This window comes from Microcaecilia unicolor, chromosome 2 (genome assembly GCF_901765095.1).
Source record: "Microcaecilia unicolor chromosome 2, aMicUni1.1, whole genome shotgun sequence".
NCBI classification, from domain to species: Eukaryota; Metazoa; Chordata; class Amphibia; order Gymnophiona; family Siphonopidae; genus Microcaecilia; species Microcaecilia unicolor.
The window spans coordinates 652120194-652138648 of NC_044032.1; the positions used below are offsets into that span (position 1 = coordinate 652120194).

The following is an 18455-nucleotide window of genomic DNA, read 5'->3' on the forward strand; positions in this document are numbered from 1 at the left end:
AATGCAGCAGGGAAATTGTGGAAAACAGTCAAAGAAAGGATCCAGGGAAAGGAAGCTGAGTTGCAGGCTAGTGCAGGACTGGATGTAGTGAAATTTCTGGGTTCTCGGGGACTGAGTTGCAGAATTCCTACTCTTTGCAAATAGTCCAATATGTTTTTGCATTAAACTTGATTGCCTGTGTTTTCCAAGAATGTCAGAGCAGGATATGGTATAGCCCTCTTGCTTGCCTTGGCAAATGCCATCGGTAAAAACCTACCTTGAATTCAGTAAATTGAAGCAGGCACTATGCCATACAGCCAAGCCTTTGCTTTCCCTACCTCAGGGCCGTGCCTAGGGTCTCTGGCGCCCCCCTGCAGACTATCAGTTGGTGCGCCCCCACCCCCCCACCCCTGTGAAAGTGATCGCTCACCACTTGCCACACTGACAGGAACTGTCAGCAATTCTTAGAAACAAATTGCTGTACATTGCAAAATAAGATAGCAGATGTAAATTCTCAAAGTAGACATATTCCAAACACTAAAATGAAAATAAAATGATTTTTTTCTACCTTTGTTGTCTGGTGACTTTCTTTTTCTGATCATGCTGGCCCAGTATCTGATTCTGCTGCTATCTGTCCTCTTAACTCCGTTTCCAGAGCTTCCTTTCCATTTATTTCTTTACTTTCCTCCTTTCTTCTTCATTTCTTGCTCTATATCCCCTGCCCCCTCCATTCATCCCTATCCAGCAATTCCCCTCTCTCCCTGAGCCCTGCAATCCATATCCATCCATGCCCATCTGTTCCCTCCATTCATCTCTATCCAGCAATTCCCCTCTCTCCCTGAGCCCTGCAGTCCATATCCATCCATGCCCATCTGTCCCCTCCATTCATCTCTATCCAGCAATTCCCCTCTCTCCCTGAGCCCTGCAATCCATATCCATCCATGCCCATCTGTCCCCTGCCCCCTCCATTCATCTCTATCCAGCAATTCCCCTCTCTGCCGTCCATGCTCCTCTCTCCCCTCCCATCCATGCTCCTCTCTCCCCTGCCCTCCCGCTCCCATGTCCGAACTGCCCACCCTCTTCTCCCCCCCCCCCCAAGATCCCTTTCCTTTTTTTTTCTTTTAAATTTACCTCCGTCCGGTAGCGCAGCGTCAGTGAAGGAGGCGGCGCTCCCGACGTCTCTAGCCAGCCTTCCCTTCGCTCAGTGTCCTGCCTTCTTCTGACATCAAGGAAATGACGTCAGAAGAAGGCGGAACACTGAGTGAAGGGAAGGCTGGCTAGAGACGTCGGGAGCGCCGCCTCCTTCACTGACGCTGCGCTGCCGGACGGAGGTAAATTTAAAAGGAAAAAAAAAGGAAAGGGATCTTGGGTGGGGGGGGGGGGGAGAAGAGGGTGGGCAGTTCGGACATGGGAGTGGGAGGGCAAGGTAAGCAGGGTGCGGCGACGGCGCCCCCCAGAGGACGGCGCCCCCCTGCCGTGCTTACCTCGTTTACCGTGTCGGCATGGCCCTGCCCTCCCTCAAAATAAAGTCTCACTTTTTTCACTTCAGAACTGAGAGAGAGTTTCACACTGACGATACCATGTTTCTAGTGACAGCCCACCACAAATGCAGCAAAGGTCTTGTGGGCTCATTATTATGATACAGATTCAGCTAAGTGTTCTGGAGTGACCAAATTCAAACATTTAAAGCTTAAATGTTTCAAAGTCTGCACCCTGGTCCACAAAATTATTCACAGGGAAGCCCCGACCTATATGTCAGACTAAGACCTGCCTACTAGGAACGCAAAAAGATCAGCACGCATATTCCTCAATCTCCACTACCCCAACTGTAAAGGACTAAAATACAAATCCACATACGCAACCAGTTTCTCCTACATTTGCACGCAACTATGGAACGCACTACCGAAGGACAGCCCCTCCTTACCTCTCTACCCTCATCTCCCCTTACGCCCCTACCCGTAACCTCCGCTCTCAAGACAAATCCTTCCTTTCAGTACCCTTCTCCACCACCGCCAACTCTAGGCTTCACCCTTTCTGCCTCGCCTCACCCCATGCTTGGAACAAACTCCTTGAGCCCATACGCCAAGCCCCCTCCCTACCCATCTTCAAATCATTGCTCAAAGCCCACCTCTTCAATGTCGCCTTCGGCACCTAATCACTTCATCTCTTCTCAGGAAATCTCATCTACCCCAACTTGACATTTCGTCTTTTAGATTGTAAGCTCTTCTGAGCAGGGACCGTCCTTATTCGTTAAATTGTACAGCGCTGCATAACCCTTGTAGCGCTCTAGAAATGTTAAGTAGTAGTAGTAGTAGTAACTCAAGACCTAACTACCTTCCGAAAGCTACTGAAAACTGACCTGTTCAAGAAGGCATACCATAAACATCCATCCTAAATACTAATAAGACTGAACATGAACTAGACAAAACCGAACTCTTATTACTGTCTGACCAACTACATTGCTATTAATGAATAAACTCTACCACTTTAATCCTCATGTCGAAAATGATTTCCCTATAGTTGATGACCTAACGTATGTTACAATCCAATCTATCACTCAGGAACCTATAAGCAATACCATAATGTATTCTTCTTTACAATGTATGTATGCATCTTAATGTAATACCAGTTGTAACTCTGTTAACCGGAAATGGCAACCGCCATTTCGGCAAATGGTAAGCCACATTGAGCCTGCAAATCGGTGGGAGAATGTGGGATACAAATGCTACAAATAAAAATAAAGCTAGAACTGGAGCCGAGAGTTTGCATCAAATGTAGAAAGCAAGAGCACTCCTTTTCCCCAGGAACTTTCGACGATTCTCGGGCCGCTTGGTTAGTGACAGCCTCCTGATACTTAACTCCCCTGTAGGGCTGAAGAGTTAATAAGTGGATACATCTGAGATTTTCCAGAGAACAAATTATGCGTTGAGGTTTTTTTTTGTTTTTTTGTTTTAAATTTCCATGTTTTGTCCTTCATATTAAAATGATCTTAGGTGTTTTTCAGAGAGTCCCTAGAAAGATTTTGAGATTGTTGAAATCCTCCTAAAGAGTTGAGCCTTGAGATTCATAAGGTATAAATGCTATTTTCACCTTGATTCTGCGGCTCACTTTTGTGGTGCCAGGCATCTGGCTGCCCTCTGACCCTTACAAATAAGTATCTGTATATACTATGTAAACTGCTCTGAATGTAGTTGCAAAAACCACAGAAAGGTGGTATATCAAGTCCCAGTTCCCTTTCCCTATTTGAGATTCTACATGGGGTAATGGAGGAGTAGCCTGGTTGTTAATGCAACAGACTCTGATTCTGGGGAACTGGGTTCAATTCCCACTGCAGCTCCTTGTGACTCTGGGCAAGTCACTTAACCCTCCATTGCCCCAGGTACAAATAAATACCTGTATATAAGGCAATATATCAAGTCCCATTTCCCTTTCCTTATTTGAGATCTTACATTTAATGTTGCTACTATTTGAGATTCTATTGCTACCATTTGAGATTCTACATGGAATGTTGCTACTATTTGATATTCTGTTGCTACTATTCAAGATTCTACATGAGATGTTGCTACTATTTGAGATTCTACATGGAATGTTGCTACTATTTGAGATTCTGCATCAAATGTTGCTACTATTTGATATTCTGATGCTACTATTTGAGATTCTACATGGAATGTTGCTACTATTTGATATTCTGTTGCTACTATTCAAGATTCTACATGAGATGTTGCTACTATTTGAGATTCTACATGGAATGTTGCTAGAGGATGAGTAGCCTAGTGGGTAGTACAACAGGCTTTGATCCTGGGGAGCTGGGTTCAATTCCCACTGCAGTGCCTTGTGACTCTGGGCAAGTCACTCCATCGCCCCAGGTACAAAATAACTATCTGAATATGATATATAAAACACTTTGATTGTAACCACAGGAAGGTGGTATATCAAGTCCCAGTTCCCTTTCCGTATTTGAGATTCTACATGGGGTAATGGAGGAGTAGCCTGGTTGTTAATGCAGCAGACTCTGATTCTGGGGAACTGGGTTCAATTCCCACTGCAGCTCCTTGTGACTCTGGGCAAGTCACTTAACCCTCCATTGTCCCAGGTACAAATAAGTACCTGTATATAAGGCAATATATCAAGTCCCATTTCCCTTTCCTTATTTGAGATCTTACATTTAATGTTGCTATTATTTGAGATTCTGTTGCTACCATTTGAGATTCTACATGGAATGTTGCTACTATTTGAGATTCTGCATCAAATGTTGCTACTATTTGAGATTCTGTTGCTACTATTTGAGATTCTATATGGAATGTTGCTACTATTTGAGATTCTGATGCTACTATTTGAGATTCTACATGGAATGTTGCTACTATTTGAGATTCTGTTGCTACCATTTCAGATTCTACATGGAATGTTGCTACTATTTGAGATTCTACATGGAATGTTGCTAGTGGAGGAGTAGCCTAGTGGGTAGTGCAGCAGATTTTGATCCTGGGGAACCAAGTTCAATGCACACTGTAGCTCCTTGTGACTTTAGGCAAGTCACTTAACCCTCCATTGCCCCAGATACAGATAAGCACCTGTATATACTATATAAACTGCCTTGAATGTAGTTGCAAAAACCATAGAAAGGCGGTATAATCAAGTCCCATTTCCATTTGAGATTCTACATGGAATGTTGCTAGTGGATGAGTAGCCTAGTGGTTAGTACAGCAGGCTTTGATCCTGGGGAGCTGGGTTCAATTCCCACTGCAGTGCCTTGTGACTCTGGGCAAGTCACTCCATCGCCCCAGGTACAAAATAACTATCTGAATATAATATATAAAACACTTTGATTGTAACCACAGGAAGGTGGTATATCAAATTCCCTCCCCTTTCCCTGCTTTGGGAGCATGTGAAATGATTCTTAATGGCTCAATATAGAGAGGGTAAAGTCCTCTAAGCTCATCTCTTTTTAAATGATCAGCTTAAATCTATGGACTTTTGCTCTCTGATTCTTTCCACCCCTATGCAGTTAGCCGGGGGTTCTCAACCCAGTCCTCAGGACATACCCAGCTAGTCAGGTTTTCAGGATAACCACAATGAATATGCATGAGCTAGATTTGAAAATGCTAGTTCTGCTCTATGCAATCTATCTCATATATATTCATTGTGGGTGTCCTGAAAATCTGATTGACTAGGTGTGTTCCGAGGACTGGGTTGAGAACCTCCGAGTTGGCCTATAGGTCTTGAAGTGTTTCCTATTGCCTCCTGCCCACTGGCATATTGTGTGCACTGTGAAAAAAATAGACCAGGAGCCATGATAAAACAACATAATCATGCAGATAGATGTGGAAAACCAAACAACATCTACTTATTTATTGGGATTTATTAACCACCTTTGTGAAGAGATAGATTTGCCCAAGGCAATGTACAGCAGGTATAGTTTAACATAACACTTATGTTAAACAAAACACTTCTATTTTGTCAATAGCATAACAACAGTAAAATGACCAAATATAAACATAAAAACAATCAATGAAGTAAACTTGGAGATGGCAATTTGAATCCTACTAATTGTACCACCATAGTAGCATAGTAAGTGACAGCAGATAATGTCACGTTCACTAAACAGGAACTGGGTTTGTGAGCCCTTGGGCCACTGCCGAGGAGCAGCAGTGGCAGGCAAAACCACCCCACACCAGAAGCAAGGCAGAACAGACGTACCGGTAAATCCAGGCTAGGTCTCTGGCAGTCAGCCAGCAAGCAGAAGACAGGTCCAGGCAAAGGTTCAAAAGGCAGGCGGCAAGCAAAACAAAGTCAGGTCCAGGTAAAGGTTCAAAAGGCAGGCGGCAAGCAAAACAATAGTCCAGTAACACTCCGGGTCTAGGCAGGCGGCAAGCAGAAGAATATTCCAGTGACACTCCGGGTCTAGGCAGGTGGCAAGCAGAAGAATAGTCCAGTAACACTCCGGGTCTAGGCAGGCAGCAAGCAGAAGAATAGTCCAGTAACAGGCAGGGTTCAAAAGGCAAGAAACCAGCAAACACAGATTCAGGATCAGACAAAGTCTCTCAGGCAGAAGTGCACCAGCACCCATATACCAGGGCCTAAGACACAATACAAAGGCAAAGGACTGCAGTCTGTAGGTGATTAATAAAGCCCATCCACACCTGAGATGCAGCTGCAGCAAATCCAAGTAACCATGAAGGCTGTTCCCACAGGAGATCTCTAAGGACCAAATATGGGCTTCCTTCCTGTCCTCGTTAGTCCAAGATGGCTTCCTATGATATGATCTATCCAAGGTGACTGTACCTCTTGAGCTATCCAAGATGGCTACCACTCTTGAGCCATCCAAGATGGCTGCCACCCTTGAGCCAACCCAGCTGACGGCTGCCAGAGATAGGAAACCGAAACAGATCTTCCCAAAGACAGAACTACTCCAGAAAGGATAGGCAGAAGCCAGCTCAGAAGCTGACCCCCAGACATCAGGTAGAGGCTGTGAGGGGTCACGACCACAGACGTCACAGATAAAGACCTTAATCGCTCATCCAGTCTGCCCAACAGTCAAATTCATGATCAATTCAAGATTAAATCAACAATTAACGTAATATTATATACGTGAGGATGCAGTGTCAGGTTCCAAAGTGTGGGGGCCACTCCTGAGACGGTTTAATGGCGAGCATCGCATCATTTCTTTCTTTCTTTATTTTATTGCATTTGTATCCCACATTTTCCCACCTTTTTGCGGGCTAAGTGTGGCTTACAATAAGTTGTGAGTGATAGGAATACAGTTTGTTACTACTCGGTTATGGATTACATTGTGTTACATTTGATTACATTTTGTTGAGGGTACAGACAGTGATGCTCCTTGAAAGGACCGTGGAGGCTTCAGAGGCATGTAGAAGAAGATACTCTGGCTCATTTTGTTTGAGGACCACAAAATCAAAGATAGAGTTGTAATTTGATATAATTCTGGCAGGAAGGTGTGATATGGTCCTCTATCAGTCATGCTGCAGCATTCTGAATTAGTTTTGGAGCTGGTGTAAACTTGTTTTGGTTTGACCAATTACAGGACATCACAGTAGTCCAGTTGTGATGTTTATAGTAATAATAATAATAATAAACAAAGTTTTTATATGCCATCTTTACCCAACAGGCTTGAGAACGGTTTACAAAAGAAAACATTTAACAGTGCAAATTTTAAAACCCATTACAAAATAATTTATAAAATATTAACCAAAATATTTAACATATAGCTAGGTTTTTAACATTTTACGAAACCTCAGTTTGTTTCTATTCTAACATTAAAAGGCAGAGAATTCCATTTATGAGGAGGATCTGTATCGAAAAGTCTTTTGCTTATTGAGAGATATAATTAGAAATTTATTGATGTGGACAGAACAGTTGGATACGAAAGCAGTGGATAAATATTGAGGACAGTTACCAAGCAAAATTTTGAATACAAAACAAACAAAAGTTAAATCTATTATAGTGATCACAAGTAGACAATGGAGTTATCTCAGAAAAGGAGTAACGCTATTGCTTTTAGTTTTATATAACATGATTCTAGTTGCTGTATTTTGAAGTAATTGTAAATGAGATAATAATACTGTAGAAATTCCTAAGTAGAAAGAATTACAGTAATCCAAATGTTCTGCAAAGCCAATGGAGGATGAGAAGTATGTTCTTGTAGGATTTTGTACCATATTCTTTTTTGTATCCAGTTGATGACATAATGTTAAATAACTTGGTGTATCGTCCTTTAAAGTATTAATGTTAAAGCTAGAAGAAATACAATGTTTTAGTTGGATCCACTGGAAAAGGCAATGTTTATGCAGATTATATGTTTCTTGTAATTTAGAGAAGGGTATCCATTTATGTTTGTCCAAGAGTTGATGTAGATACCAAATTTTAGCTTCCATCCAATTGGGCCATGCAATGCACTTCCCATTGATTTTAAGATTTGGATTGTTCCAGAGAGGAATCATGGTGGTTGAGTGAATTGGTGCTTTTACACAAGAGTCCAGTGAATTGAAAGATATTTGAGATGCAGAGATAATTGGATTAGTTTCTGATTTGTTTGTATATGACCATGGTAGTAAGTATAGTGGGATATCTTTATATAGTTTTGCTTCCCATTTATGAAAAAATTAGTCCGGACACCAATATCTGAAGATCAGCTTGAGAGGAAAAACAGTGAATTTGATGCAGTGAACATAACTGAAAAAAAGACTGAAGTAATAATATGATTAACTAACTTGAGTCTTACCATCTAGAGTAGAGTCGAGCCAGACTCCCAGGCTACAAATTGTTGTTAGTTGGGGAAGGGTCTTTCCTTCAAACAAGAAATGTTCAGTTGGTGACAGATGTTTCCTACCTCCAACACATAGCAAAGAAGTCTTATCAGAGTTTAACTTCAATCTATGATCAAACATTCAAAGAGAAATATATTCTAAACTAGTAGTCATCATTTTAAAATGTATCTTTCAAGGTATTAGTGACTGGAAAAATAATATGTACGTCGTCCACATAAATATAATAGTTTAGGCCCATCGGACTGCTCTTTACCTAAGGAGCTGAATAAAACATTGAGGGCTCTGTTTCTTAAGACGCGCTACAATTATTGCATGAAACGCTAAAGACACCCATAGATTCCTGCGTGGCTTAGTAAACAGGGCCCTGAACATGGTAGGAGAGAATGGAGAACATTGAGGAACAACTAAAGCAAAAAAACTGAATGGATGTGAAGTCAATCTGAGCAAAACTCAAAATAAAAAAAAAATAAAGAATGACCCACCAAAATTACAAAAATTTGTGAACAAAAGGAAAAAAGCCTCAAAGAGCGCCAGATCTAAAGATCTATAGAGCTAAAGGTGATCAAATTGATCTGTACTTCATCGTTGGCTTAAAAAAAACCCCTTCTAATTATGTAGCAGATTATTATATAAAAAAAACATCCAGATTGCTCAAGGCATCAAATTCTCCATGTGCATCAAACCTTCAGTGTGCATCACGAAAGCGAAATCCACTCCAGAGAAGGTGCTTAGCTCAAGCAAACTTTAGATGTCCCTCCTGGAGCTCATACAGCTCTTGTAGCTGTGTTCCAACATCTGTCAGCACACCAGACCAACGTTGGCCAGCGTTTCGCTCGGGTCAGATTAGCGTTGCTGCTTCAGGGTCTTGAAAATCGGGGCTGTAAAAAAATAGAAGAAGTTAAATCATGGAGCATAACCACATCAACATTTATCACTTGGTCACACATTTCTTAAACTAGACGACATCTACAAACATGACTGCTGTCCGAAGACTCTGCCAGCTCAAAAAAGTAAGCATGACGTCATACGTTGAAAAGGACTTGGCCAATAAAGTGTAGAGGTCAGAAAAAATGACACCACTCGATGGGTCATTCTTTAATTTTTGAACCTTGAGGAACTCCACAACATGATATCTAAGATTCTGAAAAGTTATTAGTCATTTTAACTATGTGCTTATGATTCTTTAGAATACCTGAAATCCAGGTATACACTTGATAGTCCAATGGATGGCAATTTAAGCTACAGGAAATCATGATCAACTAAATTGAAGGCAGCCAATAAATCTAGCTTCATTAAAATTGAAGGAATATCCTTGTCAAAAATGATCTTAGGTTTGTGACTAATGATATTAAACATGTCTCAGCGAAAACCTGACTTCATATGATCAAGAATTGCATGTTTATCCAAATGTTCTTTGGAAACCTTAACTGGAAAAGTACATAAGTATTGCTACACTGGGACAGACCAAAGGTCCATCAAGCCCAGTATCCTGTTTCCAACAGTGGCCAATCCAGGTCACAAATACCTGGCAAGATCCCAGAAAAGCTCGATACATTTTATGATGCTTATCCCAGAAGTAAGCAGTGGATTTTCCCAGGTTAATTTAATAATGGTTTATGTACTTTTCCTTTAGGAAGCCGTCCAGACCCTTTTTAAACCCCGCTAAGCTAACTGCCTTTACCACATTCTCTGGCAACGAATGCCAGAGTTTAATTACAAGTTGAGTGTAATTATCAGCCTGTAAGTAGAACATGTGTCTGATGGTTCGTTTTTATCTTTCAAAATAGGTTTCAAGTATTATCATACTAATTTCAGTAGGAAAAGCACCAGTTGAAAATATTTTGTGAAATAGATGTAGTAGCCATGGAACGGATTCTGAAGAAAATCATTTTAAAACATTGGCTGCATAGGGGTTTACTACACAAGCTCTATGTTTGCCCCCATATTTGATTCAAGCAGCTTCTCCACCTTTTCTTTGCATTTTGTCTAGCTGAATGATCATCTAAAGTCCGGTAATTTCCCTGATAGTTTAGGAGAAACTGGTTTAACTCCTGTTCCAAAGAATAAGAATGTCCTAAGAAACAAGATGGCAAGCGATCTGCAAAATCCAACGTGGAGACAAACAAAGCAGATCAATCAGTGATATGGTTCAAAACTTTATTTTCAGAGATTCACCCCCTCTGAAAATAAAGTTTTGAACCATATCACTGATTGATCTGCTTTGTTTGTCTCCACCCAAAGAATAAGAAGACAGGCACTCATGAATCAACTAACTATAGGCCGGTAGCTTCCATTCTCTCTTTGCCAAAATGATGGAAGGGTGGGTTGTAAGTGAATTGGAATGATAGTTGGAGAAGTTTAACATCTTATATGCAACACGATCGGGTTCCCAGAAAGATTTTTGTACGGAAACTGTTTTGTGTTCTTTGGTTGCTTTAGGGAAGTCTATGTTTGAGCTGAGATTAACAGATTATAGTGCTGCAATTTGAATCAAGCGCATGTGATCTTGTCGATCATTTTTTTTTTGTTACATTTGTACCCCGCGCTTTCCTACTCATGGCAGGCTCAATGCGGCTTATATAGGGCAATGGAGGGTTCTACATGGAATGTTGCTAGTGGAATAGCAACATTCCATGTAGAATCTCCAACAGTAGCAACATTCCATGTAGAATCTCCAATAGAAGCAACATTCCATGTAGAATCTCCAATAGTAGCAACATTCCATGTAGAATCTCCAATAGTATCTATTTTATTTTTGTTACATTTGTACCCTGCGCTTTCCCACTCATGGCAGGCTCAATGCGGCTTACATGGGGCAATGGAGGGTTAAGTGACTTGCCCAGAGTCACAAGGATCATACACTTTTAATACAAATTTTGTTTTTTATCTAAAAGATCATATCAAGTTAAGATGAAACAGGATTTGTCTAGGAAATGGCCAGCTTGTTGCCGTGTTCCGCAGGGGTCTCCATTATCCCTTATTCTGTTTAATGTTTTGTTGTACTCTTTAAGTAGTGGGTTGTATATACTGATGACATTACAGCACTACTTTCAATGCATCATGACTGGGACGATACTATTCAATGGTTAAAAGGTTGTATGGATGTTATTGAAAGATGGGTAACAACACACAAATTAACACTGAATAAAGAAAAAACTAATTTCTTATTAACTCATGTGGAGGCTCATTTTCAATGCAAGTAGACTTACAAAGTTGTATAGGTGACAATGGGGCTCATTTTCGAAAGAGAAAAATGTCTAAAAAGTAGCATAAAGCAACATTTGGACATTTTCTCACCAAAATGTCCAAATTGGTATTTTCAAAACCTATTTCCAGACGTTTTTCTATGCAGTTCATCTGCAGTGTGTCCAAATCTGAAGGGGGCGTGTTAAGGGCAGGATTTAGGTGTTCCTAAGACCTGGATATTTTTCAGCCATAATGGAACAAAACCAAAATGTCCAGGACTAAAACTAAGCAGGGCTGCTGAGAGGGGGGGCAAAATTCCCCGGGCCCGGGCCTCCAAGGGGAGCCTGGCGCCGGGGTCAGGCCGCCGGCGCTGCAGTCCCCGGTCTCACCTGCCTGCCTCCACGGCTCCGGGCCCCCTTCATTCAAAGCAGGAGTCGCAGATCGTGTCTCTTCTGGCCTTCCCGCCCTGTGTCCCGCCCTCACGGAAACTGGAAGTTACATCAGATGAGGGCGGGGCACAGGGAGGGAAGGCCAGAAGAGACACGATCTGCGACTGCCGCTTTGAATGAAGGGGGCCCGGAGCCGAGGAGCTGGGGCAGTGGGGGGCGGAGGCGGGGCGGCCTAGCCCTGAGCCCGGCCTAGCCTCTCGGTGGCCCTGAAACTAAGTCCCCATAAAGTGTCCTAAATGACCAGATGACCGGTGGAGGAATAAAGAAATAATTCCCCTGTTCTTCAGTGTGTTAAGTTTAAACCTTGGCTACTTATGTTTAAGGCCCCGTTCTCTTTAAAGGAACTGTTAAACAGGTTATCAAGAAGCAAGTAATTTGTGCTCAGCTGAACTCCATCTCTTGGAGTTTCTGGTTCTGGCTGTTGTAGAATTGTCCTCTACTGGAGATAGGACTTTTTCTGTTGCAGGGCCATGCTTACGGAATTCCTTGCCTTTAGCTTTACACCATAGGCGTAGTTTGACTGTTTCATTTGGGGGGGGGGGGGGGCAAAGAATGGGCGGAGCATATTAGCATATCATTTGCATATATACATATGCAAATGATATGCTAATATGGAGGAAGGAAATGAAATTTACAGGCAAAATATCACAGATGCACATTTCAAAAAGCTGACACTTCAATTAATAAATTATGAATAAAATACTTTTATTTACCTTTGTTGTCTGATCATTTAGTTTTTCTATTCGCTTTGATCCCAGTGTCTTCTGTTTTATGCAGTGTCTTCTTTCCAGTAGGCTTCCCTCTGTTCCCCACCCTCCCAGTGCCATCCATCTCTTGCTCCTTCCCTCTGCTCCCCACCCCTCCCAGTCCCATCCATCTTCTGTTCCTTCCCTCTGCTCACCATCCCTCCGTCCCATCCATCTTCTGCTCCTTCCCTCTGCTGTGCCTGACCTCTCCCAATCCCATCCATCTCCTGCTCCATCCCTCTGATCCCCACCCCTCCCAGTCCCATCCATCTTTCCTCTGCTCCCCACCCCTCGCAGTCCCATCCATCTCTTGCTCCTTCCCTCTGCTCCCCACCCCTCCCAGTCCCAACCATCTCTTGCTCCTTCCCTCTGCTCCCCACCCCTCCCAGTCCCACCCCTCCCAGTTCCATCCATTTTCCTTCTACTGCCCCCCCCCCCGCGAGGTCCAAGATGGTGACTCCGTTTACCCCCTCTCTTCCTCCCTCCCTCCGGCGCAGGCAACAGTCTTCAGCTTTTTCAGCGTTCCTGGCAGCGGTAGCGATGTACACGCTGCCTTCGGTCTGCCCCGGAAGCCTTCTCTTCAAGTTCCTGTTCCCACCTATGCGGGAACAGGAACTTGAAGAGAAGGCTTCGGGGCAGGGGCAGAGCCAAAGGCAGCGTGTACAACGCTACCGCTGCCAGGAACGCAGGAAAAGACTGCTGCCTGCGCCGGAGGGAGGGAGGAAGAGAGAGGGGTAGACGGACACGCTCCTCTCTGTCCGCTTGGCTTCCCTGCCCTCTCTGTCTGCGTCCCGCCCGAACGGAAATGACATCAGAGGAAGGCGGGACGCAGATAGAGAGGGCAGGGAAGCCAAGCGGATGGAGAGGAGCGCGTGCCTGCATGTGTTTTTTTTTTTTTAACTAATGGCGCGGTGGCGCCTCGCGTCGTTTGGGGGGCATTGCCCCCCCTCGCCCCCCCCCAAGTCTACGCCTATGCTTTACACTCAAAATGAGACCTGCTAAAGTTTCGGAAACGGGATAACTTTGGGATAACTTCTTCTGGGGATGTTGATTTTATGATTTGGTTTTATACTTTATTTGATCAGTTTTTTAATAATGTTTGTCGGATTCTGTTGTTGTACTATATTATGTATGTGTAGTTCACAGTGTGGACTGGTTATTGACCAGTGTTCTGGTTTATGAATAGTTGTAACTTGTGGTAAGCTCAGGTTTATTTATTTGTGTTTCAGGTACTGTCATATATCTGAGGCTGTGGTGGTGTGACTTGGCCGATCCGTGAGCTCCGTGTGCTCACCTCGGCCGTCGCGCTCCCCGGCAGGAACTGCCCGGGACCGTGTCGGCTAGGAGTTGGAGGGAGTTCGCCTGTGGCCTGTAGTGCGGGCCCGGCCTCGTGGCGCGAGCCCGGTCCGGGCGGCGTGTGGGCCTCTTCAGTGGGTGTTCGCGGATCTGCCGGCCCAGCGATCTGGGGACCCACCACACCACCGCAGCGATCCCTGGCCCAGCAGCCCGACGCCCATGTTGCCCTTCCCGCCGCGTGGCACGGCCAGCCTCCACCGCGAATCTTCCACACTGGGCTGTCGGTGCACAACGAAGCAGTCCACAGGCACCACAGGCACCACGGATCAGCAAATCTCCCTGCATCAGGAGGAAGTATTAACGCTCCAGTTGCTCTGAGAACACCCCAGCTTTCCCTGGTCCACCCGAACCTGCCTCTCTCCGCTTGCCTGCTACAGTCTGACGGTTCCAGCTTCTTCCAGTCCGCTGATCCAGCTCCCCCCTGCTTGCTGCAATCCAGCCGGTCTACCGTGTTCCAGTCCGCCTGATCCCAGCTTGGCTTGTTCCGATCCGGTCCGCCTGACCCCAGATTGTTCCGGCCCTCCAGTTTCCCAGCTTGTTCCAGCCCGCCTGAGCCCATCCTGTTCCAGTTCGCCGATCCAGCGTCCCCCTTGTTTGTTCCAGTCCATCTACTCCAGCCTGCTTCTAGTGTGTTCCAGTCCGCCTGCTCCAAGCTCGTTCCAGTCTGCATGATCCCATCTTGTTCCAGTCCGCCCGATCCCTGGTTGCTCCAGCGTCCCCCTTGTTTGTTCCAGTCCATCTACTCCAGCCTGCTTGTTCCAGTCCAAACGCTCTAGTGTGTTCCAGTCCACCTGCCCCAAGCTCGTTCCAGTCTGCATGATCCCATCTTGTTCCAGTCCACCAATCCAGCTTCCCTGTTTGCTCCAGCGTTCCAGCTTCTCCCTTCTTGTTCCAGCCCATCTGCTTCAGCCTACTTGCTCCGGTACACCTGCTCCAATCCCAGCTTGTTCCAGTCCACCGATCCAGCTTCCCTGTTTGCTCCAGCATTCCAGTCCGACTGTTCCAGCTTCTCTTTGCTTGCTTCAGCCTACTTGCTCCGGTACACCTGCTCCAGCATTCCAGTCCGACTGTTCCAGCTTCTCCTTGCTTGCTTCAGCCTACTTGCTCCGGTACACCTGCTCCAGCATTCCAGTCCGACTGTTCCAGCTTCTCCTTGCTTGCTTCAGCCTACTTGCTCCGGTACACCTGCTCCAGCCTACCTACTCCAGCACATCTGCTCCAGCGTGTTCCAGTCCGCCTGAACCAGCTTCTCCCTGCCTGTCTCAGTCCATCTGCTCCAGACTGCCTGCTCCAGCTTCTCCATGCTCGTTCCTATTCATCCGCACCAGCTGCTCCAGCCCACCTGCTAGCTTGTCAGCCATTGACTTACTTGCCTACTAGCTTACTAGCCCGCTAACTCACCAGCCATTGACATACCTGCTCTCCAGTTTCTCCCTGCTCACTCCTGTCCTCCTGCATCAGTATGCTCCAGCCCGCCTGCTAACTTGTCAGCCCTTAACTTACCTGCTCTCCAGCGTCTCCCTGCTCATTCCTATCCATCGGCACCAGCATGCCCCAACCCGCCCGCTAACCTGTCTCCCACTGATTTACCTGCTGACCTGCTAACTTGTCAACCTACCTGCCTCACTGCTTGTTCCAGCCCACCTGCCTCTCCCTGCTCGTTCCTGTCCATCCGCACCAGCCTGCTTCACCCCGCCTACAAGCTTGCAGCCACTGCCACACTTGCCTGCCTCCTAACCTGCCAGCCACGCACTTACCCACTCTCCAGTACATCAATCCCACCAATTCCAAGCCTCCGGCTCTTCGCTCTGTCACTACACTTACACCTGTCACACTGTAACCACTACTTATGGCCCCTGTCCACATCTTCTTCCTTGCCCTGTCCCTTCCTAATCTTTTTCCCCTCCCCTTACCGCTGTCTACCGCTGGAACCCATTGCCCTCCCGTGTTCCCTCCCATCCTGCCCGCTACGGCATCCCTCACCACCTCACCATCTCTCCTGTCCCCCTCCTCCTTCCTAGCCCTTAATCTCCAACATCTCCTTCCTACCATTAACCCTTCACCATTCCTCCTATGTGCACCCCGTCTTCGTCGCCTTCGTCGCCCGACCTCCCCCACCCTCCTCCGCACTCTCTTGCTCCTCCTCCTGCTATCCGCGGGAGACATTAACCCTAATCCAGGCCCCCCCCACCTGTCCTCCTCCTTTCCATTCAAACGCTTCCGTGATGTCTCCAACCTCGTCCCTATTCCCCTCCTCCCCCCCTCTTCCCTCCCCTTCTCATGTGCCTTGTGGAATGCCCACTCGATCGGCAACAAACTGCCCTTCACCCACGATCTCTTCATCTCTCGTTCCCTCCAACTGCTCGCCCTAACTGAAACCTGGCTCTCCCCTGACGACTCTGCCTCAGTCGCGGCCCTCTGTCATGGAGGCTATCTCTTCTCCCACACTCCCCGCCCAGATGGCCGCGGTGGAGGCGTCGGGCTACTTCTCTCACCCTCCTGTAGTTTCCAACCCCTCCTCCTACCGCAGTCTCACTGCTTCTCGTCCTTCGAAGCTCACTCCATCCGGCTATTCCATCCATTACCACTCAGAGTTGCAGTCATCTACCGCCCCCCTGACAAACCCCTCTCTTCATTCCTTACTGACTTCGACGCTTGGCTCACCGTCTTTCTTGATCCCGCATCTCCTTCCCTCATTCTTGGTGATTTTAACATTCACGTTGACAACCCATCCAATGCCTACGCTTCTAAATTCCTTACTCTGATATCCTCCTTTAACCTCCGACTATGCTCTACCACCCCTACTCACCGTGATGGCCATTGTCTCGACCTCGTTCTCGTCTCTTCCTGCTCACCTTCCAATTTCTGCACCTCAGTCCTTCCTATCTCAGATCATCACCTAATTACCCTCACACTTCATCACCCTCCCCCTCAACCTCGCCCAACTATAACCACGCCTTTCAGGAATCTCCAAGCTGTCGACCCCCCTACCCTATCCTCCCACATCTCCAATCTCTTCCCTTCCATCTCGTCTTCTGAATCTGTCGACACGGCTGTCTCTACCTACAATGAAACTCTCTCCACCGCTCTGGATACCCTAGCACCATCTGTCTCTCGCCCCACTAAGCGCACTAATCCGCAGCCCTGGTTAACCCCCTGCATCCGTTACCTTCGCTCCTGCACCCGATCTGCTGAACGACTCTGGAGGAAATCTCGCACCCTATCAGACTTCACCCATTACAAATTCATGCTATCCTCCTTCCAATCCTCCCTATTCCTTGCCAAACAGGAATATTATTCTCAATTAACCAATTCTCTTGGCTCCAACCCTCGTCGCCTCTTTGCCACCCTCAACTCCCTACTTAAAGTACCCTCCGCTCCCACCCCTCCCTCACTCTCTCCTCACTAGCTGACCACTTCCGCGATAAAGTGCAGAAGATCAACCTTGAATTCACTTCCAAGCCTTCTCCTCCCTGTGACTTCTTAACCCACTCCCTCAACCAACCTAACCCGGCCTCCTTTTCCTCCTTCCCTGAGATCACCGAAGAGGAAACTGCTCGCCTTCTTTCTTCCTCCAAGTGCACCACCTGTTCCTCGGATCCCATTCCCACCAATCTGCTTACCAACATCTCTCCTACAGTTATCCCCTCAATCTGTCACATCCTCAACCTCTCTCTCTCCACTGCTACTGTCCCTGACACCTTCAAGCACGCAGTAGTCACACCACTTCTCAAAAAACCATCACTTGACCCAACCTGTCCCTCCAACTACCGCCCCATTTCTCTTCTACCCTTCCTCTCCAAACTACTTGAGCGTGCTGTCCACAGCCGTTGCTTTGACTTCCTCTCCTCTCAGGCTGTCCTCGACCCGCTTCAATCTGGCTTTCGCCCACTACACTCGACAGAAACAGCACTCTCTAAAGTCTGCAATGACCTGTTCCTCGCCAAATCCAAAGGCCATTACTCCATCCTCATCCTCCTCGACCTATCCGCCGCCTTTGACACCGTCAATCATAATTTACTTCTTGACACACTGTCCTCATTTGGGTTCCAGGGCTCCGTCCTCTCCTGGTTCTCCTCGTATCTTTCCCAACGCACCTTCAGAGTATCTTCTAATGGCTCCTCTTCCACCCCCATCCCGCTCTCTGTTGGGGTTCCCCAAGGATCTGTCCTTGGACCGCTTCTCTTCTCGATATACACCTCTTCCCTTGGCTCGTTGATCTCATGTCATGGTTTCCAGTACCATCTCTATGCCGATGACACCCAGCTTTACCTCTCCACTCCCGACATCACAGTTGAAACCCAGGCCAAAGTTTCAGCCTGCCTTTCCGACATCGCTGCCTGGATGTCCAACCGGCATCTGAAACTGAACATGGCAAAGACTGAGCTCCTTATCTTTCCACCCAAACCCTCTTCTCCTCTTCCCCCACTTTCCGTCTCTGTTGACAACACCCT

At 46.1% G+C, this 18455-nt stretch overlaps 1 protein-coding gene across 1 annotated transcript in view; it reads left to right on the forward strand.

The window, feature by feature from the left end:
• Positions 1–18455, forward strand: part of SPATA5 (spermatogenesis associated 5) — a 488555-nt gene that overhangs the window by 203150 nt on the left and 266950 nt on the right.